Source organism: Ambystoma mexicanum, chromosome 3p (assembly GCF_040938575.1).
Source record: "Ambystoma mexicanum isolate Mex_15411 chromosome 3p, UKY_AmexF1_1, whole genome shotgun sequence".
Taxonomy (NCBI): domain Eukaryota; kingdom Metazoa; phylum Chordata; class Amphibia; order Caudata; family Ambystomatidae; genus Ambystoma; species Ambystoma mexicanum.
The window spans coordinates 251,882,011-251,909,848 of NC_090925.1; the positions used below are offsets into that span (position 1 = coordinate 251,882,011).

At 48.2% G+C, this 27,838-nt stretch overlaps 1 protein-coding gene across 2 annotated transcripts in view; it reads left to right on the forward strand.

Moving 5' to 3' along the window:
- Positions 1-27,838, forward strand: part of OSBPL2 (oxysterol binding protein like 2) — a 1,093,509-nt gene that overhangs the window by 100,128 nt on the left and 965,543 nt on the right. The gene's annotated exons all lie outside the window — the stretch shown is intronic.

Here is a 27,838-nt window from a genome sequence, read left to right on the forward strand (position 1 = left end):
AACAGACTGATAGTGGAAACTCAATGGCCTGAGGACAAAAGGATTACGCTGTTTTATAGAGGTCTGCGTGGAGAGCTCAAAGATGTGTTAGCCCAAGTAGTGAATCCCCCACAAGATTGTTCGGACTATATAGACTTAGTCGTTCAAATCGATCACAGACTGCAGAACAGGAAGGCGATCGTTCCAAGTTTGATGCTCGAGTATTTTCCAAACCGCCAACTCCTTCCAAAGGAGTAGACTCCGGGGAACCCATGCAAATAGGGGGTCTGAAAGGTCCTCTAACACAAAAGGAGCGGGAAAGGAGAAAACAGTTGCAATTATGCCTCTATTGCGGAAACTCAGGGCACTTTCTTCGAGACTGTCCGGTGAAACCTGCCAAGAAGGCGGTAGGAGCTGCAGTTACCAAAGTTACAAACTCTGAACAGGGAAACGACCTTGCCCGACAAGAATAGAGGTCCTCTTGCCGAGCGTGAAAACCAGTTCTGTGACCTCGCATTTCGTGATACCTATGGTCCTCATTAGCCCTGATAATCCGGATCGATTACATGCAATTGAAGCTTACGTCGACAGCGGTGCCATCGGCAATTATGTGGATCATGAAATGGTTTTGAGGATGAATCTAACTCTTTGTCCCAAGGCTGTAAAGGACGTCATTACTACGGTGGATGGTACAGAGATAGCCTCCGGGCCAGTAACGCATACCACTCAAGAAGTGACGCTAGTAAGTCAAGATGGACACCATGAGAAGATCGTGTTCGATGTGATCAAGGCCCCTCAGTTTCAGATTATTCTAGGAATACCTTGGTTAGAGAAACACAATCCTCTGATCGATTGGCGAGCAAGAACGGTCCAGTTTCCAGAATGTGTCTCTACTTGTCACCCTCCACCTGGTGTTGCACTGGCAGCAATTTCTTCAGAGACTCCCCAGTTACCTCCCGAATACCTAGAATACCAAGATGTTTTCCGGAAGGATCAGGCTAACTCTCTACCTCCTCATAGGTCTTATGACTGCCAGATAGACCTGATACCTGGATCTACTCCTCCTTGTAGTAGAATTTATGCCCTCACCGAGCCTGAGAACCTTCACCTTCGACAATACCTGGATCAATACCTGGCAAATGGGTTTATTCGTCCTTCCAAGTCCCCTGCTTCTTCAGCTTTGTTCTTCGTTCCAAAAAAGGAAGGAGACCTTAGAACTTGTATAGATTATCGCTCCCTGAACCAGATCACCGTTAAGAATAGATATCCGTTACCTTTGATCCCTGAACTCCTGGACCAAGTCAGAAAAGCATGCATATATACAAAGCTGGATCTTAGAGGAGCTTACCACTTGGTACGAGTAAAAGAGGGCGATGAATGGAAGACGGCCTTCCGCACCAAGTATGGGCTATTTGAATATCAGGTCATGCCCTTCGGACTTTGCAATGCCCCGGCCGCCTTCAATATTTTATGAACGATGTCCTCAGAGAGCTGTTGTTTACATTGACGACATCCTCGTTTATTCTTCGTCGGAATCTGAACATCGGAAACACGTGAAAATGGTCCTCGAAAGATTGCGTCAACACAAACTTTTCGCTAAGTTGGAAAAATGTGTTTTCAACGTGACTGAAGTTGAATTCTTGGGATTTATATTATCACCTGGCGGAGTGCGTATGGATTCAAAGAAGGTCGATGCAGTTCTCAAATGGCCATCACCATCCTCTGTAAAAGGTGTGCAAAGCATGTTAGGCTTTGCTAACTTTTACCGCAGCTTTATCCTCGAATTCTCTCGAATAGTCCAGCCCATCACTGCCTTGTTAAAGAAAAACAAACGTTTTGAATGGTCTACCGAGGCGGAACAAGCTTTCCAGGATTTGAAGACTAAATTTATCTCTGCACCAATCTTAAAACACCCTCGCCCCGAACTCCCCTACATCGTGGAAACTGATGCTTCAAGCCTTGCCATGGGGGAAGTTCTATCACAAAAGGACCCAGTAACCAATCAGTTGCATCCCGTGGCATTTTGGTCCCGCAAATTCTCGCCTCCTGAAATCAATTACACGATTACTGACAAGGAACTTCTGGCTATCAAGTCTGCCTTTAAGGCTAGGCGGCATTATCTGCTGGGGGCCCGACACACCGTTACTGTGATCACGGATCACCGAAACCTGCAATATTTGAAAACCGCAAAAGCCCAATCCTCTAGACAACTCCGTTGGGCATTATTCTTTGCCGAGTTTGACTTCATAATTACCTATCGACCTGGTACAAAGAACGGTAAAGCCGATGCCCTTTCTCGGATGGGAGTGGAAGAACACTTGATCAACCCTAAACCTGTACCAATCATTCCCGAACAAAGAATTCTGGGTGTAATCGCCACAGAATCCATAGAGGAAGTTAAGGATAAAGCCAGGCAACTTGTAACTCCAGCAGACATACAGAATTGGCATCTGCAGGGAAAGGACTTTGCAGTAAAGGACAACTTATTGTATTTCCAAGAACGATTATACCTACCCAGCACAGATTTACAGAAAAAGTAATCTCTTGTTATCACGATTCTTTAATGGAAGGACATCCCGGTATGGCCAAGACCTCAGAAAAGATCAAGCGCTACTTCTGGTGGCCGTCTTGGAAAAAAGATATCAGAGACTTTATAATGTCCTGTGGAGTATGCGCCCAAAACAAGAGTCAAAAGGAAAGACCAGCAGGCCTCTTATGCCCTATTGACATCCCACCTCGCCATTGGCATACGCTTTCTATGGACTTCATCACCGATCTACCTCCATGCTCCGGATACAATACGATTCTAGTAATCGTGGACTTATTCTCCAAGATGGCGCATTTCATTCCGCTCAAAGGCTTGCCAACAGCAGCAACTCTGGCCCGAGAATTTCTCGAAAACATCGTCCGACTGCACGGTTTTCCTTCGGTTCTAATTTCGGATCGAGGTAGTCAATTTATTTCTCATTTTTGGCGAAGTTGCTGTCGGTCGGCTCAAATTGATGTGAGACTATCGACCAGTCACCACCCTCAGACCGACGGACAAACCGAGAGGACCAATCAAACTCTGGAACAGTATTTACGCTGCATGCTGCAACAAACTGAAAAAACTTGGAAAGACATCCTTTGGATAGCCGAATATGCCTACAATAACTCTGTCCATTCGGGAAGTGGGAAAACCCCGTTTTTTCTTTTGTACGGCAGTCACCCTCGAACCTCGGAGTTGGATCCCCTCCAAGATCTTGAAACACCAGCAGTAGACTACCTGCATTCTACAATCACCCAAGCCTTTAAGGAAGCTGTTTCTCACCTTCAAAGGGCTAAAGAACAATACAAGAAAGGAGCAGATCAACATCGGAAGGAAGCCCCTCAATATCAAGTAGGGATCAAGTCTGGTTATCCACCAAATATCTACCTCTAAAAGGGCCACGCACATTCAACCCAAGATACCTTTGTCCCTATTCCATCACTATCATAGTAAACCCAGTAGCGGTCAAGTTGGACTTGCCCCCGCACATGAAGATACATCCGGTCTTCCACGTCTCTCTATTAAAACCCGTGCAACCTCAAACCCGACTAACTAAATCTCCAAAACCTATCCTAGTTGATGGAGAACTCGAGTTTGAAGTCAAAAGCATTCTGGACTCCAAGATCTCCAAATCTAAACTATTTTACCTAATTGACTGGAAAGGCTACGGCCCCCAAGAGAGATCCTGGGAACCTGCTGAATATGTCCACGCTCCTCGCCTAATCAAAAGATTTCACCGAACATTTCCTGACAAGCCAAAACCCCCGGAGAAGCCCGGTTTGGGAGGGGCCTTGAGGGGGGGGGTACTGTCATGATCTCTGCTTCCAAAAGGTCAGGGTTTTCCCAACTCCCTTGGAAGCAGATCCATAATCCAGGTTCCGAGTGCCAACCAGTCCCAATTGGGACCTTTTGGACCCAGTCCTGGCGCCAGTGGCACCAGGCTCATAAATATGCCCAGTCCCAGCGCTGGAAGCGCCGGGCTCATAATGCTTGGGTGGACTTACCTGCAGCAGACCATGCTGCTTACTTCCCTGCCAGTTGAGCCTCTGATCCTCTTCTGTTTGGAACTACTTTTCCTGTTGGGTGGGGCAGGAGCCACTCCCTAGATTCAGAACACTGGAACTCTTCTGGAAAGCAGGAACTCTTTTCTTACCTAGGCGTGGCTGTGGAAGGAGACACCTAAGCACTACAGGAGGCTATTTAAACCACACCCGATGGATGAATCTTGCTTTGCGTTATTCTGCATCCTCTGCAGCAGAACGCTCATCGGGTCTTCTGCATCTGATCCTGGGCCTAAGGAAAAAGGCTTACCATCCTGAATCCAGTCTTCAGCAACACCTATAAAGACAAGAAAGAACAGGTTAGCATTACGGTCTTCAGTGACAGCTCTTCACTTACCTGGTCCATCGGCTGTCACCAACGCCTCGCGCTGCATTCCGGCATCTGAAAGACAAAGGCTTACCTACTCTTCGTGCGCTCCGGAGGTCTTCACACTGCATTCCGGCATCTGAAAGACAAAAGCTTACCAACTCTTCGCACGCTCCGGAGGCCTTCGGCGCTGCATCCCGCATCTGAAAGACAAAACAAGGTGCGTTTAAAGACATTGGGGAACTTTAATACTCACGTGCCATTACTCCTTTCCACATCTAACCCAGTGGGTATTCCGGCACCCTGCAGCCGCTCCGAACTTGTACCTGCAAAATAAAAAGACAGTTAGAGCGCATCGTGAAGCAGGCAACAAGCGCTTACTTACGTGCTTCCAGGCGCTTCTATTCATCACACGGGATCCATCTTCAACTCACTTCAGCCCGTCATCGCCATCGCCGGAACCCTGCAAAACAAGACATTAGAATTACTCGAAACTTACCGTTCGTGCAGTAAACGACGGACAGCAGTCCTCTAAAGTCAAGAGGCCTGCTCCCCTTATCCAGTGAAGAAACTGGTTACAGCACCCTGCCCCGAGGCAGATGGAGAGCACGGCGTTCACTTACCTAAGGTGAGAGCGTTAACCTTTGGGGTTCTACAGGAGAAGAGAAAGGGAAGAAGAGAGAGACATTCAATAACCCAGTTCCTTAATCCCATATTTTCTATCTGCAGACATCTTACCCTTCGAGTCAGACATACAGTGCACAGAGGTCCAGCCCAAAGAGCCAGCCGTGTGTTACACATCACCTTTGAAGATACGGTATACGCCCAGTCAAGACCGGCGCCTCTACGGGAATCAGGTGAGTGCTATAAAGCTCGGCTGGCTCACAGAAGCAGTGCCCCTCCCATTTCCTTCCGGGAGGAAGCCATTTACGACCCCCTGATTTAGTATTTGCCTGAGCCAAGGAAAGTTCATTGTTCTGTTTGCTGCAGTCTCAGGTACCCCTCCCCTAATTCAATCAGAGAGGTGTAATCTCCTTTTGGTGGGGGAGGAGAAGACAGGCCAGGCCTGTGAATGCAGTTGCTGGGCATGTTTCAACACCTGTCACGGGTAGTTGCTGGACAGAATTCAATCTCTTTAAGCCAGGCTTCAGCCAAATGTCACTTATGTTCCCATTTTTCTTCATTCAAATCAAACTTACAATTTTGACACATGCAGCTATAACGCTGATTCTAAGTTCAAAACTATGACATTTAAACAGTTGCAACCTATGTTACACTCCAAAGTAAATCACTCATTTATTTTAAACATTTCGATTTTAGTGGCTTTAAGTCCAATTTCACTTAAACTGCTGACATCCACAGCTCAGCCAGTTTTGTTATGAACATTATTTTAGGCTCTTCATCTTTCCAGATTTGGTATGCGCACAAGACTTCATTCTACCAGACATCTGCTGGTGTTCAGTAAGATTTTTGAATATATTGCAATGTTTGAAATAGGCATTTTGAGCTTGCATTTCAGAGAAACAAATGTGATTTCAAAACGCTTTTTGAGCTAACAGGCACTGCTGTTTTTCCTTTGGCACCACGTTTCACTCGCGCTTCTGGCCCATCACGCTCGCACTGGTGGGTGGCAGGTCAGGCGACCATTTTAGTTTTCGCAAAAACTGCGCGGTTTCCTGGATTCTGGCACAAATGTGAGCTTTTTCTGCCATCTTGGATTTTCTAAGCCTACAGTACCAAATGTTGTAGCATAATAATTCAAACGTGGGTCAAGACACCTGACAAGCCCTCCCCTGCCCGACTGCACTTTGATTTCGAGTCAAGGGGGAGTCGGGTGCAAAGGATGTTTTGATCCACGCGCTGGGATGTCCGCATCATCTTCTTCCGATTCCGCAGATGGCACAGTTCAGCATCTTTTTCTCAATCAGGGTGGATCGGTCAGTTCTCCTCGCCGGTCCTGATGGGAGTTTCGGGCGGTACCCCGGGTCCCTCGGATCTTGGCTCCCGGTCCCTGGGTCGTCCTTCTTGGGCAGTATCCAAGGTATATCTCTCTCTCTTCTCACCTAGGATGACAAAGCAAAGCGGCAGAAACATATACGTAGACATTTCCCCACCACTATTAATGGTGGGGCGAACATATACATTTTATACATCCGGAGACCTTTAAATTCAAGAATCATAGAATTTTATAAGCTATATGTGGAATATTTTAGAGTTGGACTTGTATTAATCTGGAGCGGCCCCCTCTGGGATTGTAGAGGACTCCTCCAGTTGCTGCAGAGTGTGCCTGGGATGGCAACACTTTAGCTGATTTATATGGGCCCACTTGTCTTCCCCTTCCGCCAAACTACCCTTGGGGATGCAGATCTTGTAGGCGACTGGGGAGATCTTGTCTAGAATTTCAAAAGGTCCCTTCCATGTAGGCAGAAATTTCCGCTGTTTGGCCTGGTTCCTTTGGAAATTGTATAGATAAACCCTGTCCCCTACATTGTATTCTTTCCCAGGAGTCTTCAAATCATAGTGAGTCTTCATGCCATCGGCTGATCTTTCTAGGTTTCGCTGAGCATAGGCAAAAGCATGTTGGAGGTGTTTCCTTAAATTTTCAACATACTCATGCGTTGTGAAGGCATTGATCAACGTTTGCTCTTGGGTCCTGTAGAGTAAATGCTGGGGAAGCACCAACCTGCGTCCAGTCATCAGCTCAAACAGTGACATTTTAGTTGCAGATGAAGGGGTAGATCTGATGGCCATTAGGACCAGAGGTAATTGGATATCCCAACTTGGCCCAGAATCTGCCACAAACTTTTTTAATATGCTCACAATGGTTCGGTTGTAAAGTTCTACTGCACTAGAAGAAGCTGGCCGGTAAGCAATGCGTAGCTTCCTTTTAACCCCCAGTATCTCCCACATCTTAGTCATTACTTTGCTGGTAAAATGGCTACCTCTGTCTGACCCAATCCTTTGGGGTAGACCAAAACGGGAAAAGATGTGGTTGATCATCAGGGCAGCTGCTGTTTCTTCCTTGCAGTTTGGGGCCGGGAGACATTCCACCCATTTAGTAAATAAGCATGTCACCGTCAACATGTACTTATTTCCCCTAGAGGAGCGAATCACAGGGCCTATGAAGTCGACTTGCAAATCTGACCATGGCAGTGTCATCTCCCTCTTTTGGAGAGGCACACGGTGTGTGAGGGATGTTGGCTGGAATTGTGCACACACAAGACACCCCTTCAAGTATTGGTTGAGGTCCTACCCCATGTGTGGCCAGTATGCAACCTCTCTTAAGATCTCAAGTGTTATGTGAAACCCCCTATGACTGGCGGTGGCAGCATCATGGGCGTGACTTAACATCAGGCTTCGGAATGAGGTAGGGACCACCCACTGGTCATGGCCAGCTTGGGATTTCCTTACCAACAAACCGTCTTGGATCCGGAACATTTTTCGACATTTCATCAACACTCTAAGGTCCTCTTTCCCAATGTAATCGGTATCCGTCAGGGGAATGTTCTCAGGGTACTCAATGTGTTGGTAAAACTTACCAATTATTGGATCCCCCTTTTGAGCCGTTATCAAATCCGCATCTGGGATCTGCTTACTCCATTGTGCAGTTTAAAGATCATTGTGAGCATTTGTCTGGGACCTAGTGATAGCCGTGACCTGGATTTCCCCCAACAGGGACTCAATCTTTATTAGATTCCCTTGGATGGCCCCGGTTTTGGCCAGCTAATCAGCTAAGTAATTTCCAGTTTTGTCTGGTCCCTCTACTTTGGAGAGACCCCTGATCTTTTTCCAGTAGATGGTCATCCCATTTGAGGTGACCAGATCATCAATGTTTTGAATTAACTTCCCATGTTTCAAGGGTGTGTTATTAGCACATAACATGACTCTGGTTTTCCAATTCACCAGGTAGTCCACGAACCCGTTCCGTACACAATCCGAGTTTGTGATTATGACCAGTTCGCGGAGTTGATGTTGGACAGCAGTGAGGATGGCCTGATGCACAGCCATCAACTCTGCCACCTGACCACTTCGAGGACCAATTTTGTACCCAGCGGAGGGTTCTGGGGACTCATTCACCCATGCATTCCCTACGCCAGCCACCAGTTCTTTCTCCCAGTTGTTGTCAACATGGTAAGAACATCCGTCCACGTAGACAGTGGGCATTCCCTCACACTTGTCTTCATCAAAGACTTTATGTGAGGAATTACGGTATGCCTCCATGTTGTCCTTGATTTTTAGACTTTCGTCCTCGAGACAGTTTTCTCTGGCACAATCATGCAAGTCAGCCAGATCTTGCGCGAGGGGACTCTTCTTGTTTTGGCTATATCTGACCTCCACAGGAAAGCCTTGCATTGACAGAATCCAGGAAGTAATTCGGGGATTACTCACATTTCCAGCCCGGATTCTGTCACTTTTTGAGATTTTGCAGAGGCTGGTGTGGAGTCTCCACTATGATGTGTTCCCCCTGGATAAACTGGCGTTAATTCTTCAATGCCCACACCGTTGCCAGGAGTGCCTTCTCACAATCGTTGAATTTTTCCACCACAGAGGATAAAGTTTTGCTCGCGTAGGAGATCACTTTATTGACCTTGTCATGCTTTTGATATAACACTGCCGTCAAGCATGTATTAGAGGACCCTGTCTCCAAGAAAAACTCCTTGTTTCTGACAGGGTAAGCTAGGCAGGGCGCTTGTGCGAGGCTTCTTTTGAGCTGTCTTACTGCCTCAGATTGTTCTGAACCCCATTCCCACTTGACCCCCCCCCCTTCAAGAGATGAATCAGGGGTCTGGTGATCTCTGCGTAGCCCTCAATGAACTTTCTGCTGTAATTAGTCAGTCCAAGGAGGCTCCTTAGTTCCCGCAGAGTTGTGGAGTCTTTCAGTTTCTGGAGTGCTTCCACTTTCTTTTGCTGGGGACAGAGACCCTGAGGAGTAATCTCATGCCCCAAGAAATTAACACGGGTTCTACACCACTGTGCTTTCTGAAAGGAAAGTTTTGGTCCGGCTGCCCTCACCTGTGTCAGAACATAACGGATCTCTGCTATGTGTTCCTCCACAGATGAACTTTTGTTGAGGACATCTACATAAGCCAGGTTACCCCTCGCACCCAGGTCGGGCATGGCCTTATGTAGGAAAATGTTGAATTCATTGCCGGAGTTGAGGTATCCGAAGGGAGTCTGGGTCCATGTGTACTGCTGGCCCCCAAAGGTAAAAGCCAGTTTGTATTGGTACTCCCTACTGACAGGCACGGTCCAGTATTCATTGGTCAGGTCTATTGCAGTGAATACCTGTGACCCCTGGATCTGGGCCAGCCTTTGGTCAATGTATGGGAGAGGCCATTGGGAAGTATGGACCAGTTTGTTGAGCTCCCTAAGGTCGGCGCAGAGTCTCCACTGGCCTTTTGGCTTCAATATTCCCAGCACTGGATTATCGAAGGTGCTGTGTACTGGACGGATTATCCCCTGGGACTTAAGGTTCTTAATTATTTTAGTAAGGGACTCCATGGATGCGAGAGGCAAGCAATATGGCTTCACAAATGCTGGAGTCATGCAAGGGTCCGTGGGAATTGTTGTTGTGTGGATGTCGGTGCGACCACAGTCATATGAGTCTACCGCAAAGAGATCTTGGAAATCCAAGAAAACTTGTTTCAACTTTTGCTTCTAATCCAGAGTCACACAGGCATCAGCTAGGTTGACTCTCTCTTCCACCATCTGCCTGAAGCCTGGAAAGACTTCTGGTTTTGCTATCTCAGCGGCCTCCTCCAGGTGGGTGGAGAAGTCCCTGGTCAGGGTGCTGATCTGGACTGAAGGCTTCAGGTGGGAAAGGCAGCCCTCATGGACCTGGAAAATCACCTCATCCCTTCTGAAGTCACATCTTCCTTACCATAAGGGCAGGAAGTGTACACCAGGAAGTTCCCCCCATGCCGGGTAAAGATCCTGTCTGGTGTTGTATTGTCATCACTGTCACTGTCAAAACAGTCCATGGGGATTGGTCCTAACAGTTAATTTCCTAAATCAATGGGAAAATGTCGGTCAATAATGGTGCCTGCGGCTAGAGTAATACTCTTTAAGTCGCTGTTATCCACCTCTATTGGAATGGTGTCATGTTCTATGTTGACTAATGGGGTTGGGTTTACCCCCAACCCTTGCTGTTGGAGAGAAGCATTTAGATGAATATAAGCATCAGGGTTTTTCAATTTTTGTCCTCTCTTAACTTTCACTTCCAGGGAGAATTGTCGGGTCCTTTCTGGGATGGTGACTTCCTCTTTATTCTGAATTTCAACTGCATAAGGTAGCAATTGAGCTGACCTAAATGCTTTTTGTGGATCATCAAAGCCCATGGGATTATCCGCTAATCGGGACCAAGCTTTGAAGTTTATTAGGTCCAAACTAATGGCAAAGTGATTGAGAATGTCACTGCCTAAGTAAAAGGTGGCAGTGACGTCTCGCACGACCCAACAATTATGGACTATGCTCTTGTTGCCAATGGAGATTTTGAGCATACACCTGCTTAGCAGGAGAGGTTTGGTATTTGGTGTTTCCAGATCCATTTCCCATTTGTCTATCAGTTTGAATGTGGGAATGGCTCTATCTTTTTGGGGTTGGCGGAACATGGCTTCGCTGAGGAAGCTCTTACCGTTGTTCACACACACTCGGGCGAGAACAGAGTCCTTCCCATCATTTAACTGAACAGGGAGGAACAACTGCTCTCCAATTTGCTGAATGTCGGATTGTGGATTAGTAAAGAATTTCAGAGTGTTTCCTTCCAGTGTGGAATACCACCTTAAACTGGAAGGAAGGTTGATTTTCAGAAATAGAGAGGAGCCCCCGTCACCAGTCTGTCCTACTGCTATTACCGTCACGTCTGGAATTTGGTTGTTCTGGAAGTGAAATTCTACTTGGTCAGATTTTTGTTCAACCATGTGGGAGGTTCTGTTTAAACTAACATGGTTGACACTCTGTTTTAATTTTATTGGTCGGCTAGTCTGGGTCCAGAGGACCTTGTTTACGCAATCTATTAGGGGTGACAATCTTCTCAGGAGGTCATTCCCTAGTAAACAAGGGGTGCCCTCTGGAGTCACTACTATGACCGGGTGTTTCACCTTGTGTCGCCCAATTTTAATGTCCAAATCTGCAGTCTCCCCGACAGGAATTTTCTTCCCGTCAAAGTTTCCAAGTTGTCCAGAGAGGTGAGAGGAATACAGTAATTCTCCCCCCTTCCTGCATTTAGTTCATCAAAGGCCCTTTTGGACAGAAGAGTAGCTTGGGATCCAGTGTCCACCAGTGCCAAAATTGTACCCTGCCCCTGCACTTGTACCGGGGCATAGTATCTTCCCTCCTTCTCCTCAAGGGGGCACAGATAATGCACATTTTTGGACAACTGGTGGGCTAATTTTTTAGTTTTGGACATTGCGAGAGAAGAGATTTGGGCAGAATTCTGTGGAGAGTCATGGAATCTGCAAGAAAAAGTTGGCAACTGGAAATCAGAGCCATTGTGGGTTCCCCTGGTTCCCGTTCTGGGCCACCCCCCCTTTTTGGAGGCAGTCACCAAGATGGGTTTGAACCAGGGGATTTTGATGCAGTTGGTTCTGGGATGAGATGATGGGCGGCGCTGGCTCAGTCCCAACATCTACCCAGTCGGGATGTGAATCCCTTGGGACCCATCTTTCTTTGGGAGGAGTTCCCTCATCTCTGAAGGAGAAGATCCTTTTCCCAGGATCCTCTGAGGATCCCTCTCCCTCAAATTGGAAGATCTGTACCTCCTCCACAAACTGGGTCTGTTTGAGTCCTTTGTTTCTTCTGCCTCCTCTCTGCTCCTTGGGTGGCAGACTTTCAGGGGTAGGAGATTTTGTTTCCGGTTCCTGGGTTTCCAGGGGCTGTTTACAAGTGGGGAAGGAAGCTTCCTCCAAGGCTTTACACCCCCCCTTCCCCTAGTGCCACCTCCCTGGGAACGAGTGGGTTATCAGGGTGCTGCCCCCGTCATTGTTCTGGAGCACCAAGCCCAGAGTTCGGGGCATTCTGCGCCGGCATGCTTATCTGAGGGTTCTGTTGTGCCCTCAGCATGTGACCCAGATCCCGTGCCATATTTTGGACCTGGCGCTCGAACTGTGAAACCTGCTCAGGCTGATACGGGGTTCGGTTTCCTCCCCTGGGCTGATTCAGGGAAGGGTAGCTATCCCTTCTCTGGTAGTACCCCGGGTTGGGAAGATTTGGGTACCTCTCCACCCTTGGCCTCCCCTCTCCCGGATTAGGTTGTCTGGGCTCAGGGAATTGGGGAAAGAAGGATGGATGATTTTGGGGTTGGAAGTTGGGTGGATACCTGGGGAAAAAGTTCTGCCCAGGGGCTTGGTGAATTTCGGCCCTCCTGTGGGAAGTTAGGAAGGACATTCCCTGGGTTGGGTGCCTGGTTGGATCCCCCCCCTTGGGCTGGAGGAGTCCACACATACCCCAGGATGGGTCGGTTTCCCTTGTAGCAGGGACTTACATAGGACCCCATTTGTGGGATTACCTCCTTGACTCCCTGTCTGTGACTGGCCCGAGGACCACCTGGGCTGAGAATTATTCGGTGCAGGCAGGTTTTTAGGCCCCCCCATCTCCAAATCTAAAATGGGGGCAACCTTTACCTCTGCCACCTTGGCAGCAGCAGGGGTGCTGGTCGGTTTGGGACTTTTCTGGGCGTTATTTTTATTTTCTATGGGCTTCTGCACCTCATAGGTTCGGGTAGCCTGTTCAATGACCCAGTCTAGTGACCTTTTCTCATGAAAATCTCTCACTAGCTGGTTCATTATGTATTTGGGTAAGGCATGAAAAAACGTATTTACAAACTCTTTACTGTCTGTGCGCACCCTTTTGGTAGTCTGAGCAAAGTCACTCTTCAATTCCTGCACAAATTCTTGTGGGGCCTAATCCTCCCCACATTGCAAATTGTAGTCTGCCTTGCGAGCCTCTTGGGGATTCCGGTGAACAGAAAAATGTTTCAAGATGGCCGCCCTATATGTGGACCATCTTGAATGGTTTTGGTCCTCCAACCCCGCAAAGAAACTGGAGTATTCTGGGGAGAATGTCCATTTTACATACTGAATGCAGCTACTGCTGTCCTTCAAATGGAAAGTCTCCATCATTTGCTCGTAAAGCTCCAAGTGTTCCCAAACAGAATACTTGGCGTTCTTATGATAAGGGGTGACGACACTCCTTATTGCCTTAATCTGTTTTAAGGGGTCCTTAAGCAAGGCCCTTTTTTTCCTTATTGGCCTTTTTGGTTCAGGTAACCCTGGTCGATTCATCCTCTGACTCAGAAGCACTGCTCCCAGAGGTGCCCGTCTGATCTTCCAGGTTTTCCCGGATTCTGTGAGCCTGGGAACGGCTGGCAGAATGTGGGGACCTGGTCTCCTGTGATGCTCAGAGGAGTCTTCAGATCCCTCCTTGCTGCCAGGATTTGATGAGTACCCCCCCCCCCCCCCTGCCTTCTACTGACCTTACTGGGCAGAGGTTCTTAGGATGCCCTTATTGGGCCTACTCTCCTGGGGTTCCCCACTAAATTGCACTGTACTTAGGTGCCCATACCCGGATGCCCGCCCATCCATTCCTGGGTGGTACTGGCCTATGAGCCCCATACTTTTGGCTGGATAGTAATCTGCCATCCCTGTGGCCCTGTGCTCATGTGCGCCAGGAGACATGGGGGTGGCAGAGTCCAGGGACTGGGAGAGGTGAAGGCCTCTGGTACTAGGGCTCCTGAGGTTATGCTCGGGTGTTTCCCTTTTCCGGCGAACCTCATCTCTATCAGCCCCTGCTCCCTGTTGCCATGCAAAAGCCTGTGCTTTCAGTTCCTCAGTTAAGGCCTTACTAGACTCTATCAGTCTCTCCTGCATGGCTACCTGTTGCTGGAGCCTATCATTGTGCTGACAGAGAGCCTCATTTTCTCTCTGTGCCTCCTGGTTGGTCCTGGAGTACTGGGCAAGTCTTTGCTGCAGGAGGGTTACCTCCTGGGTCCCATCCCTACTGGCCTGTTCCTTTCTTGCCAGAGCATCTTCCACCCTCCTGGTGTGCTCTAACAAGTTCTGATGCTCTTTTTGGAGGTTACCCAGTCCCTGGAGGGCCAAGTGATTTTCCTCAATTTTTCCTTTTAATTGGCAGACTTCCTGGCCCAAGGTGTCTCTTTCCTGACTAAGAGCCTGCATCTGTGCCGCCAGGTCGTCCCTCTGCCTATTAAGGGCACCAGCTTTCTGGCGCTTTTCCTCAAATTCTGTCTGAGTATCCAGTTCTTTCAGAATCAGTTTGTTGCTCTCTGACTTCTACCTATCTAGGTGGCTTTGCAGGGTGCCCACCTGCTCTGCGCATGCCCTATTGAAGTCCAGTTGTTGCTCCAGCTTTTTCTGGCTCTGCGGTAGGGAGTCCAAACCTTCTTGGTACTCCTTCTGGAAGGCCAGAAATCTAGTATCCTGGTCAGACTTTTCCTGTTGCAGGATACCCATATCCTCTTTGATTTTAATGAGATACCGTCTACTCTCATTTTCTGGCTCCTGTGCAGCCTGTGCTCAGAAGAGACCAGGTCAGATCGGGCCTTCTCCAATGCCGTCTGTTGCCCATTTGCCAGATCTTGGCCTTCAGCACATTTGTCCTGTATGGCTCCCATATATAAATACAAATATGCCGCTATCCTAACAATCTTGTTGTGCTCATCTTTGGCCTAAGGGGCCATGTATAGTTCACTCGGGGCCACGTGTAAGGGACCCTGATCTTTCCAGCTGTCTAACCCAGTCGCATTGACCTGTTGTGTGATCGCCTGCAGCCACACATTCTGGTCCTGTTCAGACCATTCACCTCTCGCAAACAGTTTATGTAAGAGGTGCTCTCTAGCTATCTTCATATCTACCAATGTTGTCATTCTGGAAATTGATTTCCTTCCTGATTTACAGAAGTTTGTATTTTATTTTGCAAAACAGATAGTCTTCTTAGAGTGTCCTTCTTTTGAGGGGTGATTTTACAGTGTAACACAGCGTGGGGATCCAACAGGAGTTATGTACCCTGTCCGTTAGCACACTGTATTAAGCTGCACAAGTGGTAGATTTAATCCAGACGTCCCGGCTCGAGCCCCCACTCTGTTAAGTGACCTCAATTCAGCACTCCCACTAAGTCAATGCCGAGTCTGGGATGCCCAAGGGAAGCCCTTAATTATATATTTGTATGACAAGTTCATAGATCTGGATGATAAACCCTTGTATAACGCCCCTCTCTTTGAATCCCCCTGACCTCACTGAGCCAAGAAGTAGGTTTGTTTGGCAAATTAAAAGATTTACTTGAAAAATTAAACAAGATATATATCACACTTTTATAAATAAATTAATATTTGATAGCACACTTATGAATATGACAGTGATCAACAATGGATATTACACTAGCACACTTTAATTACTTAGGAGTTGGTATAGAGAGGATAAAGTAGCTGAGAATGCTTTTATGGTTTCAAGGAAATGCAATGATGGAAAAGAATGCAGCACAGAAATAAACTGAGATGGTTTCCACAAGAGATAATATGATCACTTTTTCTTTTGACAATTCACTCCCCCCCCCCCTATGCAATATAAGGAGATGGAAGGAGAGCACACAATTTTCAGGAATACAATCGAATGCAATACCAATTCAGTCCCCCCGCCCCCAGCAAGCTTAGAGCAACCGGTATGCTTTTAACACCTGCAGAAATACTTTTAATGTGATTTACAATGAAGTGAAAATATGCTAAAAATGATTTTAATTCCCTTTAGGAGATTCCGGGTAGGTGACAGCTACTTTGAATTAGTCCAGGTAAACACTAGCAATGATTCAGGAGGAATTATCAGGTTGAAAACGAATTTCAGCAATGCAAGCAAGAGACAGCTATTTTTTTACGTGTGGTGAGATTGAGCTAGTTTTAAATTCGCTGCACTTTTTCCGAGTGCGTAAAGCGCGATTACGGAAAAACTATAAGGAGTAGAAAGGTTTTAGGCTTGTTGGAAAGCTGAGGATCTCGTTCCTAGCACACGTGGTTCAAAAGATACGGACGATTTAATGGAGGCAGATTCTCAGAAATAAAGTAAGATTCAAATGACAAATGACACTTTCACAGGTTTGAAATCACAGAATGGACACACGATTTCTATGCAGTTCTAAATAGGTGTAAATGGTTTGAATTGGATTATTTTAAACTAAGAGATTGGTTTGCACAGTTCTGGCCGGATACTCACTCCTAATTTTGGAAGGAATGGGCCTCGGCACAGATCTAGTCAACAGGTTTAACTGCGGTTCTCTCTGCTCTGCTGGTCTGGATATCTGGTTCTGGCAAAAGTTCTGGCACTGCACAGCGGTCTGGTCTGGTCTCTGGTTTTCGCAAAAGCTCTTGGCACTGCACAGCGGTCTGGTCTGATCTCTGGTTTTGGCAAAAGTTCTTGTCACAGGGTTCTAGCCAGAATCACACAGCTCGCCCGGCTGTTGAATGGTTTGGTTAGGTTGCTGGATTCTGAGGCCTCTAGAAAGGATTCAGCTTGTGGACTAGGCCTTTCTGCCACAAAGTTCTGGAATCTGGAGTCTTGTTTTATAAGTTCTGGTCTGGATTTGAAGTCGTCCGGCAAAGTGCTTCGCAAGAAAGTGGAAAGAGCAGTCCCTACCAGGGTTTCAGTGGCTCCTTTTATGTCTTTTGGAAATGGGTGGGAAGGCTGACTTTCTATGCCCAACCCTCTGAGGATCCTGAAAGGCTAGAAAATTCTTTGTTGCCTGACTATGGAACAGAGTTGAGTCATCCGGCATCCTTTTATGGCATACAGAAAGAACACTCCCCTTGTCACTTTGCACACAAATCTATTTTTGACTTAAGTGCATATTTATGTATAGTTTTTCTAATATTATATGTCCAGTTAACATATTTTCTGTAGCGACAAACCATCCATCCGTCGTTGGTATGATGTTGTGTTCACTTCTGACAGAATTCTGCCCTTTTCATCCAGAACACAACCTCTAAACTTTTCCAACATTTACACAAATGTGCGCAAGGAATATGGGCATCAGATGAAGTGTCAGATTTTTAACATACATACATTTGGAGTAATACCCTATTTTCCGCTACTACCCCCCAGAACATACCACAGAGTCCTAACACCTCTTAAAATGTGCTCAGAAAAATCACAGGAATGATTATATTATTGATATAATTTTGACAATTATGTACTATGAATTATCCATCTTTTTAAAATTATGCTCTGGCCCAGAGGGGTGTGGTTTAGGTTCCAAAGCACATGGGGGAATTTCTGTCTGTCCCTGCCTCCAAGCACGGCTGGCTCACTGAGACAGTGCCTCTCCCATTTCCTTCCGGGAGGAAGCCATTTACGACCCCCTGATTTAGCATTTGCCTGAGCCAAGGAAAGTTCATTGTTCTGTTTCCTGCAGTCTCAGTTACCCCTCCCCCAATTCAATCAGAGAGGTGCAATCTCCTTTTGGTGGGGGCAGGAGAAAACAGGCCAGGTCTGTGAATGCAGTTGCTGGGCAAGTTTCAACTCCTGTCGGGGGTAGTTGCCGGGCAGAATTCAATCTTTTTAAGCCAGGCTTCAGCCAAATGTCACTTTTGTTCCCATTTTTCTTCATTCAAATCAAACTTAGAATTCTGACACATGCAGCTATAACGCTGATTCTAAGTTCAAAACTATGACATTTAAACAGTTGCAACCTATGTCACACTCCAAAATAAATCACTCATTTATTTTAAACATTTCAATTTTAGTGGCTTTAAGTCCAATTTCACTTAAGCTGCTGACATCCACAGCTCAGCCAGTTTTGTTATGAACATTATTTTAGGCTCTTCATCTTTCCAGATTTGGTATGCACACAAGACCTCATTCTACCAGACGTCTGCTGGTGTTCAGTAAGATTTTTGAATATATTGCAACGTTTGAAATAGGCATTTTGAGCGTGCATTTCAGAGAAACAAATGTGATTTCAAAGCGCTTGTTGAGCTAACGGGCACTGCTGTTTTTCCTTTGGCACCACATTTCACTCATGGCCCTTCTGCCCCATCAAGTTCGCACTGGTGGGTGGCAGGTCAGGCAACCAATTTGGTGTGCGCAAAAACTGTGCGGTTTTCCTGGATTCTGGCGCAAATATGGGCTTTTTCGGCCATCTTGGATTTTCTAAGCCCACAGCACCAAATGTTGTAGCATAATAATTCAAACGTGGGTCAAGACACCTGACAGTCCTTCAGAAACGATGGCCCTTTTGGTGTGCCGGAGGCAGACAGGGGGCCTCCAAGGGATCAGGCGGTGGCTCCTCTACGTACCGCCAGGCTGCCTGCTCCTCGTCCCAGGAGGCTTACAGAGGTTGCAGCAAGCAAGGAGGATCTCGGCGTCGTCGCCAAGGAGGCCAAGGCGGCAAGGCCGTCCCCAAGCAAGATTGAACCGGCTGTAGCGTTGGGCCCCCACCGAAGCACCCCGGTGGGAGGCCGGCTGGCGAAGTTCATCAGCGTGTGGGAGTCCATCTCCACCGACCGTTGGGTGCTGGATGCCCTGGGCCACGGACACACTCTCGAATTCCTAAAGAAGTGTCCCCGTATTCCTCCTGTGGCCAGGCGGTAAATCACGTCCCTCAACTGCTGTTTGAGGTAAAGGCGCTGCTCAAGAAAGGGGCAATCGAGCTCGTCCCCAAGAGGCTCTGTGGCTCCGGAGTATACTCAAGATACTTCCTCGTCAGAAAGAAGACAGACGATTGGCGCCCCATCCTGGACCTACGTCGGTTGAACAAATACATCAAGGCACAAACGTTCAGGATGGTCACTCTCAAGCATGTGCTGGGACAGCTGGAGGAGGGCGACTTCCTATCGTCGTTGGACTTCGAGGATGCTTACTTCCACATCCCCATCCTAAAAGGACACCGAAAGTTCCTCAGATTCGTAGTCCAAGGCCGCCACTACCAATTCAGAGCTCTGCCATTCGGATTGAAGTCGGCACCCAGGGTGTTCACCATGTGCCTAGCAACAGTGGCGGCGCGGCTGCGCCTGCAGGGGATCCACGTCTACCCCTATCTGGACGACTGGCTCATCCGTGCAAGGACAAGAGAACTCGCCATCGAGCACACGGCGAAGACCGTCCGCTTACTCACGGAGCTGGGTTTCTCCATCAACTACCCGAAATCCCATTTGGTTCCGTTGCAGGTGGCACTGTTTCTGGGAGCGAAGCTCGATTCAGTGGAACGATTGGCGTCTCCGTCGGAGGAATGGACGAAGGCCATCTTGGGCAAGGTGCAGCGCCTGCTAGCGACGGCCATGGCTAGGGTGAGATCCATCAAGTACCTCCTCGGAATGATGTCCTCATGCATCTTATCTAGTGCGCCTGTGCAGGCTACGGATGCATCCTCTACAGGAGTTCCTCGACGCCCGCTGGATGCAAGCGGCGGCCAGCTTCGAAGACTAGATCCCGCTCAACAAGGTTTTCCGTCGAACGATTCAGTGGTGGGGCACCTGTGCACACGTCACGGCGGGCATGGACTTCCAGACCCCGGCACATCAGGCGATGGTGACGACGGACGCCTCCCTGGAGGGATGGGGTGCGCACACCGGAGATCTCCACGCAAGAGGCCTTTGGCTCCCGGAGGAGAGGTCTCTCCACATCAACATCTTGGAGCTCTGCACCGTGTTCTGGGCGCTCAAGTCGTTCCTCCCGTCCCTCAAGGGCAAGGTTGTGAGGATCTTCACCGACAACACCACCACAATGTTCTACATCTGGAAGCAGGGTGGCCCCAGATCCCCAGCCCTATCCAAGGAGGCCCAGGATCTGTGGCACTGGGCCGTCGCCCAGGGGATGTTTCTGGTTCCCTTCCATCTGACACGGATAAAAACACCATCGCCGACTCACTCAGGAGGGAGCTGCGCTCGTGCCACGAGTGGGAACTACGCCAGGATCAAGTGGATCGGCTCTTCCAACGATGGGGCAAACGCCAGATCAACCTGTTTGTGACGGCGACAAACTCCACGTGCCAGAGATTCGCCAGCAGGTTTCCCCAGCCGAGGAGCATGGGCGATGCTTTCTCGTTCCCCCTGGGACGGCCTGTTCTGTATGAGTTTCCTCCGTTGCCGCTGCTGCTTCGACTCATCAGCGAGCTCAAGAGGTCCCAGTGCAGGATGATCCTTGTCGCACCAGCGTGGCCGAGAAAGATCTGGTTCCCGGACCTTCTGGACCTCTGAGCGTCCCCACCAGTCAAGCTGTCGACGGACGCAGATCTTCTCTCCAGAGAGGGAGGCGCCATTCTTCATCACGACCCGGCGTCGCTGAACTTGCAGGCCTGGCTCCTGCAGCAATAGAGTTTGGAGGGTACGATATCCCGGCTGACTGCAGAAAGGTTCTTGCAAAGGCCAGGGCATCCTCAACTCTCAAGAGCTACGAACATAAGTGGAAAAGGTTCTCTGTCTGGTGCCGTGCACAGAAGATCAACCCTCTACGGATTACTTCACCTCAAGTGCTACCATACCTACTGTCGCTGGCCAAAGTTGGACTAGCTCACGCTTCCATCAAGATACATCTGGCAGCGATCTCCCGATACACCAGAACTGCAGGACGGCCGTCCTTGTGGTCTCATCGACTGGTGAAGGAATTTATGAAGGGACTGTTCCGATCGTTCCCGCCGGTGAAGGCTGCGGCCCCGGCAGGGGAGCTCAACGTGGTGCTGACCAGGCTCATGGGGCCGCCATTCGAGCCTTTGCATTCGACTCCGTTGAAGTTCCTGTCGTGGAAGACAGCGTTCCTTGTGGCCATCACCTCCGCACGACGCGTGGGAGAGATTCAGGCCCTATCCTGCAAGCCTCCATACTTGACTTTTCACGATACGAGGGTGGTGCTGAGGACGCACCCCTCTTTCATGCCCAAGGTGCCGTCGGACTTCCATCTTAACGAGCCCTTGGTGTTGCCAGTTTTCTTTCCGTCGCCTTTGTCGCCGGCCGAGGGGACTTTGCACTCGCTGGATGTAGCTAGAGCGCTTAAGTTCTACGTGGACCGAACAAAGAGTTTTCGGAAGACATCACAGCTGTTTGTTAAATTTGGACCTGTGAACCAACGGAAGGCTCTCTCGAAGGCTTCCATTTCCAGATGGCTCTCCGGCTGTATCATGCACTGTCATCGGTTGGCCAACCGACCGTTGCCTGGCCGTCCGAGAGCTCATTCGACCAGAGCGATCGCTGCTACTAAGGCGTTCTTGTCTGGTGTCCCCATGCTGGACATCTTCAGGGCTGCTACGTGGAGGTCGACGCACACCTTCACGAGATTCTACTGTGTCGACCGGGATTCCAGGGAGGAGTCCAGAGTCAGCCAAGCAGTGCTGCGCAGCCTGTTAGCCTGAAGGTGGGCCTGGTGAGGAGGTAAGAGTTGCCTAATGTTGAATTGAGGTAATGCTTAATGTTGAGCCTTTTGCCACCTCCCGTTGGTTGTGCATGTGTGTACTGCTATGTATTCTTATATTCATGAGCATGTGAATCCATGCCAGACCCCATGCTGGAGAAGGAACAAGTTACTTACCTGTAACTGTTGTCCTCCAGCATGGGTCTGGCATGGATTCACATGCGAACCCTCCCTCCTTCCCCTCGGCGGCTCTTCACTTGGTCATACTGCCACTTTACGTGCTACCAAATCCGAGGATGGCTGCCAGGGGAGGGGCTTAGGAAGAGGGCAGTCATTGGCTGGGGGCAGTATGACCCAGAGACCAGTGATTGGAAGACAGATCAGATACTGATCGTTTCTTTACCGAGGATTCCCAGCCTGATGACGGGGAATATTCATGAGCATGTGAATCCATGCCAGACCCATGCTGGAGAACAACAGTTACAGGTAAGTAACTTGTTCCTTTTTCGTAATTTTCATTCAATAAGGAACGGTGTTGGCGTGTGACTATTATGCCCAAGTATTTTATTTTATCCTGAGCCCAGCGCAACTCTGTCATATCCGGAGGGGGAGAGGTAGTCTCATTCAGACGGAACGGCTCAGATTTTGATTCATTGACATGGTAGCCTGAGTAATGAGCGAATGTACAGACTTCCCCCAGAATTGGTTCCAGGTTAGTGGCAGGGTTTCTAATGTATATTAACCAGTCATCCGCATATAATGAAATGTCGGTCGCTCCCGTCATATGTAACTCCCGGCGTACATGTCTGAGACTCATAATACACGCAAGCGGTTCTATGATGAGTGCGAACAGCAACGGAGATGAGGGGGAGGGGGCACCCCTGTCTCGTGCCACGAGCAAGCAGGAACATCAGGCAAAGTGTGCTCCCAGTCTGAACTCCAGCCGCTGGGGAGGCATACTAAACAAACACATTGTATGTAGAATACCCCCAGTCCCATGGGGCGCAGCACAGAGAACAGAAACTGCCACAACACTGAGTCGAAGGCTTTCTCTGCGTCGAGTGAGGCCTCCACAGCTGGTGTCCTCGGGTTGAGTTGGGAAATACTGAAGGGCCATCGTAAGTTGAATGTTGTCGATCGCCCGGGAATGAATGCTGATTGGTCAGGATGTACTAACTTGGACATCTGTGGTAAGAGTCTGGTACCTAGAAGCTTAGCAAATATTTTTGGGTCAAAATTTATTAGGGATAGTGGTCTATATGATCCCTTCTCGGCAACCGGTCTATTGGGTTTCAACAGTATCGTAATCACCGCCTCAGGAAGGGGGAAGCCTGCCAGTTTGTAGCGATTTTATGACTTTGAGTATCTCGTCAGTGATCAGTGGCTGGTTGATTGCCAATTGGGCCTCGACTGAGAGCTTTGCAAGTGGGATCTCATCTAGGTATGTCTCGAGTTCGGTAGGCGTGCAGACGTCGGAGTTGGAATACAGGGCTTCATAAAATCTGTGGCATTTGTTGTTCACTGCCACTGGATTGTTGAGTGACTCCGGTAGGGCTATGTATTCCGAAGATGTGATGCCCCCCCCCACCTTTCAACCCTGATCGCGTGTGCCAATTGGCGCCCAGGTGTGTCTGCCTCGCTGTATTTCCTTGCTCTTATAGGGTAGTAGAGCATCTGAACCTCCTTATCGACTAGTTCCCTAAACCTCAGCAGATTTCCTTGTAATGCAACCCAGAAGAGCTTGATTCTGCGTAATGCTGCATTCTACTTCTAGTTTTCTGAGGTCGACTTCTAATCTGCTTAGTTTGCGTCCGGTTTCCCTCAAAGTCCCTGATGACATGGAGATGATCTCCCCTTTAACCCATGCCTTAAAGGCCTCCCAGACTGTTCTGTGCTGCTGTACTGTCCCATCATTCCTCTGAAAAAACTCCTCAGTCCCTTGGTGCAGCGCCTCGCGGAAGGTCGGGTCTGCCAAGCAATTGGGGGGTGGGAGGGAGCATACGCCAGAGCAGACATGAAGCAGCGTGTTCATCCCACTTTAGCATAAGAGTAATGGGGGAGTGATCTGAAATTGTGCAGGGAAGTATTTTACACTCCTTCACTTGTGGCATGAGTGTGTCCGGTATTAACCAGTAGTCTATCCTCGAGTGTGCGTCGTGGACTGTGGAATAGAATGTGTATTCACGTAGGGTGGGGTTGCGTGCTCGCCAAGCATCTATTAGGCCCAGGTGATTAGTCACATTCAGTAGCATCCGACCCGCACCACTCAAGTCCCGCTGTGTGTTTCTGGATCTGTCCATCGCGCAATCTAGAATTGGGTTGAAGTCCCCACCCCAAATGATTTGCAATTGGGGGTTCCCAAGTAGAATATCCAATATTAGGCCGTAGAACTGGGGATCATCTACATTAGGGCCGTAAGTGTTATCTAGTACAGTGTTCACTCCAGCCAGCTCCCCCCAGAGGATGACAAATCTGCCCTGTTAGTCAATATAACGCTTGGTCTCTTGGAATAGTATGGAGCGGTGTATTAAGGTCATTATCCCTCGTGCTGGTGATGAGTATGTAGTGTAGGCGTGCTGTGGGCCCCATGATTTGGCGAATGTGTCGTTTGCGGGCCCCATGGCTGCGTCTCTTGGAGGATCACCACTCTAGAGGCCTGTCTAACTAGATACGCTGCGAGTTTGCTCGCTTTAATATAGTGATTAAGGCCACGTATGTTCCATGACAGAAATGTAATATCATTCCCTGTCATGTTGGAAGTATGAGAAATGAGGGGAACCCCAGTAGGCGACTGTGTTATGAGCTCCAGGAGTGGTCTGCACTGTTTTCCAAACTTAAACATACAAACTTAAAACCAGGATCTTACCGGGTCCAAACATTTGTAGATGTCAATCCACTCATCCCCACCACTTGACGATGAAACCCAAATTACATTCCAACATTTTGGAAGTCCTTTGGGGGGCGCTGTGAGCGGCCTGTGGAACTGTTCGGCCGACCGTCTATTTGCCCCCAACCACCCATAATGAATTACCTGTGCCCGTATTTTCATCCAAGGGCTTGTACAACCAGGGGATGTCAATCAATGTCCATGATGTTTGGGTCTCTGTCAGTGGGGGAGCTCCCATCGGTCTCAGTCTCTTCTCGGCAATGAAATGAAGATCCTGGCCTTGATGTACGCAATTGCTTTGTCAGAATCCTCGAAGAAATGGGTCATTCCTCTGTGCTGTTTGCGCAGCTCTGCCGGGTAGAGTAGAGCATATTGGACCTGACGGATTTGCAGCAATTTCTTGACTGGGTTAAATGATTTACGTTTGGACAGAACATTCGTAGCAAAATCGGGATATATGTGTATGTCTGCTGATTCATATCGGAGTGACCCTTTTTCCAGATCCTGGTAGTTTAGCAGTCTGATGAGGGTGGTCCGAGGGGGGGGGGGCCCGAGCTTGGGGACAGAGGCCAGGACACGGTGCGCCCTTTCAACTAAGAAATGTTGAGAATCTGGAGGAGTCGAATAGAGATTTCAACATGTTCTCGACTAATTGTTCCTTCGGGAACTAACAAGCCACCCCCGGGAGCCCAACTAGGCAGATGATGTTCCAAAGAGAGCAAGACTCTAGGTCGTCGCACTCGCTCCACACCTTGCCGAATTCCTGCTGCAAATGGGCAATGTCCCGATCGTGTTTCGTAATTTTGTCCTCAGATTCACCCACCCTCGTCTCGACCTGGCAATTCGTGCTCCTCCTTTTTCGAGTTTAGACTTCAGTGAGCTAATAGTGGAGACAATATTGGAGACAATGTTTTCAAGTTTCACATTTACGGCTAAGAAGCCGTTATGCATCGCAGTGAGCAGGTGGTCATCTCTGGTGGTGCCAGATCGCTGGCTCCCCTCCTCCAACAGGGACGGGAGACCCACGATCGGCGAAGAGGGGTAAGAGACCCAGTGTAGGTTCCAGTTCGATCGCCGTCAAGCCTCCAGGAGCACCTCTGATGAGGCCAAGCACCAGCTGCCTTCTGCACTGCGGGTCACCGCCTCTACATGCGTGAGAGCCTCAGTGCAGTACGCAAGGCCCTGCTGCACGCCGTGCCGAAACTTCTGTCAGGTACCTCTTCCTCAATCCACTCCGGTTCACCACCGCTTCCGCTCCACTGACACTCGGAGCATTCACCAGGTCGTGGCAGGCATTCGATTGTCAGAACATTGGGCAGAAACTGATTTATTTAATAAACCCATATCACAGAGCTGGAGCTATTCGATTAGGTGGCCATCTTGCTTGGCTGCACAACACAGCCCCCACCCCAAAAATGTTTACAGATTCGTTTCAGTATTCTCAAAGGAAATCCATCATGAATGGTATGAAGAATTGCAGTTAAATTTAATATTTGATGACCAGCATTTAAGCTAAGAGAGGAGAGTTGCGTTGGATCTTCTTGGGTGGTTTCAGTGGAAGATTTGGTGCAGTTTCTGAACAGAAGCCTCAAAAGGTTCATTTGGAGAGGTTAGCTATAGCTGTACACCTAGCTGCATGCAGCAAAGGATGCTGATTAATGGACTTCACTGTGATACAGAAGGGAGATGGCTGCCATAGTGGTACTATTTGTTTCCCCCGTCTCTGCTTCCTGTTCTAGTAGACTGGAATTCTGGTAGTGGCAATACTCGGATAAATTTGGAAGTGGGAGTATTTTACTCCCTATTTTTAAAGTTGGAAGTAAAATTATTTTTTAGGTAGTAAAAATGTTAGTCCAATTCCCAATGAGTATTTTATAAAAGTAAAAATGTGTTTTAACTGAAAAACGTAAATGTTTTTTGTAATGATTTTTTTGCATCTAATTATGCTCATTAAAAGATACAAGTTGAAGCAATCAGGCAGTTTCAGTAGTAGTGGTTACCTGAGGTGCTGCGTGCAATAAAGGTCCAAACATATCCATGAAGCTGTGGGGGTGAAAGCAGGGGCACAAGAATCTACATGTCTTTTTCCTGTTTTTGCTGGAAGTATTTTTACTCCCTACTTTTATTTTTTTGTCGCCATTTGCCAATTTTTAGGGAGTAAAAGTGACCAATGCACACCTTATCTGTAGGGCTGGTTAGTGGCCATGATGACAGTGTGGCAATGTTGGTGACCCTGTGTTGGAGGGAATCCACCCTGCCAGAAAATTCCCTGACCATGAAAGATATTCACTTGGAGACACGACTACTAGGCAGGCACAGCTAGTGAAAAGAGGCGATTGCAGCAGCCACTGTCCTGCCCATGCACTGAAGCGTCTGCTAGTTCTCCTTTGAAATCATGTTCACTTGCTGGTTTCCAATTCTGCTATGGGTCCCAACTTTAATTTTCAGCACCATTTCTTCCTGATATTCTGTCATCTCTTCATTTTTGTGAACCCTACTGAAAACTGTGCTTTTGTTATTGCCATTACCCCTCTCCTCTCCACCCTGTCCTCCACTCTGGCCTTCACTGAGAAAAGGGATAGACTTACATGGCCAAACTGTTTTCAATGAAATCTAAGCTGAATCTGGGAAATGAGGGCTTACAAGTGATATAATCCAAACAAGTGGCAAGCCTTTGTGTTTTCTGGGGTCGGAGGGTCTGTTCTAAAAAATATGATCATAGTCTGGTGCTAAGAGGAAGGAGTAACGCACTGTTGACAAAAGGCAGAGAATGTCTCTCAGTGAAGTGCACTTGTTCTAATTCTGCAGTCAGGGTTGCCTTTTATAGTGCGATGGGCATAGTTCAGTTTTAGAAGACGCTGACACTTGTTTCGTGGGCAATGAGTACTTTTTCTAGGGCAAAGGTTCTTTTAGGCGATTATTACTCCGTCTAAATTCGGGCTCATAAAATGGTGTAGAGCCTTCCATAAAAATGAATGGTGCTGTGCCCTGGATTTCAATCCTTGGCAGATTACTGCACTTTAATATTGCATTGGTGTTGTGCAATTATCTGCATTGGTATGTTCTTGCATAGGGATTCCCCATTATTGCAGTAGTGATGTACTCTCTCTTGCTATGTGTTCTAGTTGTGGGCCTACTCTATCATATTTCAGGTTTTCTTTGGGGGTACCTGCTGCAGTGTCCGATGATCTTCTATCAGCGCTTCAGTGATTTACATATTAAGCTATTTTTGGC